The sequence below is a fragment of the Apodemus sylvaticus genome, chromosome 5, assembly GCF_947179515.1.
Source record: "Apodemus sylvaticus chromosome 5, mApoSyl1.1, whole genome shotgun sequence".
Taxonomy (NCBI): Eukaryota; Metazoa; Chordata; class Mammalia; order Rodentia; family Muridae; genus Apodemus; species Apodemus sylvaticus.
In genome coordinates this window covers 70,386,901-70,389,721 of record NC_067476.1, presented here as the reverse complement: position 1 = coordinate 70,389,721, position 2,821 = coordinate 70,386,901, and the positions used below count along the sequence as shown (strand labels likewise).

At 34.1% G+C, this 2,821-nt stretch overlaps 1 pseudogene; it reads left to right on the top strand.

Moving 5' to 3' along the window:
• Nucleotides 1-708: 708 nt before the first annotated feature.
• LOC127684385 (olfactory receptor 4C15-like) lies at nt 709-1,636 on the top strand (annotated as a pseudogene).
• Nucleotides 1,637-2,821: the final 1,185 nt, after the last annotated feature.

Below are 2,821 nucleotides of genomic sequence, written 5' to 3'. Positions count from 1 at the left end.
TTTGGGGGAGGAAAATTTTAGTATTTGTGTGTGTGTGTGTGTGTGTGTGTGTGTGTGTGTGTGTGTGAGTGTGTGTGTGAGTGAGTGCAATGGCAATAGAGTACTTTTTATATTGTTCTAGTCAGATTTTAAAATGAAGTAGAAGAAAAATTTGTAAGTGTGCTTCCTGGTATAAATTAAGTTATAAAAGCAGCCACGGTTTTTATGTGTACCAAAAAGTCCATTTTGCCTTTTCTTCTATTTGTGCATATGGAGTGCTATGACAAGTCATTGAAGGCTACTCAGCCATGGCTCATGCAAAGAAGAGACAGATATGCTTTATAAATTCTGACCTTTTGTTCCTATCTAGGTTATAGTTTCAGTATTGTTTTAATATTTCTCTTAAAGAAACAAATTTTTAAAAAGCTGATTATTAGGAGATGAAGCATGTATTTCCACTAAGACAACTAAATAGCTTTGAAAATATTTGAATTTGGCTCTTTTTGAGTATTTAATGATCCATGTTTACATCAATTCTTCAGGTTGCAGCCCTATTGCCTTCAAAAACACTTTTCCATTTTATTGTCAATTACAATAGATTAAATCAAAGTAATTTTCTGAGGCATATGCAATCTTATTGATGCTGATACAAATTTATAAGTAGTAATTTTTCTCATACTTGAAAATATTATGTTAATAAAATTTACTTTGATAGTCTTCTTATGAATCATGCAAAACCAGAGTTTTGTCACAGAGTTCATACTCCTGGGACTTTCACAGAACCTGAATGTGGAGAAAATACTATTTGTTTTATTTTCACTTATCTACCTTGCAACTATTGGGGGCAACATGATAATTGTGGTGACCATCATCTACAGCCCTGCACTGCTGGGCTCCCCCATGTACTTCTTCTTAATATTCCTGTCCTTACTGGATGCATTCACTTCTTCTACTGTCACACCCAAGATAATTATAGACTGCTTCTATGAAAGGAAGACTATCTCTTTTGAATGTTGTATGACACAACTGTTTGCAGTCCATTTCTTCACTGGGGCAGAAGTGATTGTCCTGTCAGCCATGGCCTATGACCGCTATGTGGCCATTTGTAAACCCCTTCACTACTCCTCCATCATGACCAGGAGGCTCTGTGGAATTTTGGTAGTGGGCAGGAGGCTTCTTGCATTCTATCATACAAATTATCTTCACATTGCCGTTACCCTTCTGTGGCCCCAATGTCATTGATCATTACATGTGTGACTTGTTCCCTTTACTGAAGCTTGCCTGCACTGACACACACATTTATGTCCTTTTGATATTTGCAAACAGTGGGGCTATATGCATTATAATCTTTTCCTTGTTACTTGTATCCTATGGTATTATCTTGTTCTCTCTGAGAGCCCACAGTTCTGAAGGTCGACGTAAAGCTCTCTCCACCTGTGGATCCCATATAGTTGTTGTGCTTTTGTGCTTTGTCCCATGCCTATTAATATATGCAAGACCTACTTCTGCATTCTCCTTTGAGAAAAACATGCTTATATTTATCAATGTCCTTACACCATTGCTAAATCCTATGGTTTACACTTTCAGGAATAAAGAAATGAAGAATGCTATCAGGAAATTATGGAGGAGATTAATAGTGGTTTCTGATAAATTTTAAGATATTCTACTTCAGTGGATAAGGAAACATATTATGCCAACAGAATAATTTGAGATTTACTTTCCATTACTTTTAATGTCATAACTAAGCCCAGGATTACATTTTTAATCCAATGCTGGTACACAGGGAATCTGTGAATTTGAGCGTATTACTTCATTGTGGAATCAGCTGAAGAACAATAATTTCAAGGTTCAGTGGAGATTTATTCTGAGAAAATAAGGTCGAACAGATAGTTATAGAAGTGTGGCTTCATCTAGTTCTGCATGAATGTTAACAATCACAAATACTATTTATCATTCACATGTACTCACATGTGTTATAACAGGCACCTATACCAACAGACACACATTCTACCTCCCCTCCCACATCAATGCAATCAATCAATCAATTAATCAATCAAAAAATTACTCAAACAAAAAACTAATAAAACACCTAAACAACTCAATGAAAGGAATAGAAACATTCAATAATTTAATGAGCAAATATGTTTTTAACTCTTTACAAATTAATGACATGTTTCAATACAGAGGGTATCAATAATGGGTAGGAAAATTTATGTTTCTGAGTTCACACATTCACTCTGAGAAGACCTCTGACTGTTGATATATGAAAAATAAAAGCAGTTTAATTTTATTCTCTCAGTTAATAAATTAATTATTTGAAAAGGTTTAACTGTTGGAATACTTTTATTTTCAAAATTTAATTAAAACTGGTTGGCAAAATAAATGTATCCTTGAAATTGGGTGAAGAAAATTATTGAAGTAATTCCAAGAGAAAACAAAGTGGCATCCAGAGACTCCATAATCTCGAAATGCAGAAAGATCTTAAAACAGAAACTGACATGTAGGTATCCCTATATCCCTGAATCATTTGACTAGCTTTTTGTTGTTGCTGAAAAGTTTTCTTTTCATACAATATATTCTACTTGTTTCCATTTCTTTATTTACTCCTAGGACCCAATTTAAACTCTCTCTCTCTCTCTCTCTCTCTCTCTCTCTCTCTCTCTCTCTCTCTCTCTCTACTGAGAAAACAAAGAGGAAAATAAATAATACAATAAAACAAAACACAACAAAAACTAAGTAAATCTCTGGAAGTGTATGTGTGTGTACAAACACAGAAACAGCCATTAAAACAAAAAATATCAGAAAACATGTTCACAAAAGACAAGTTAAAAATGACAAACAA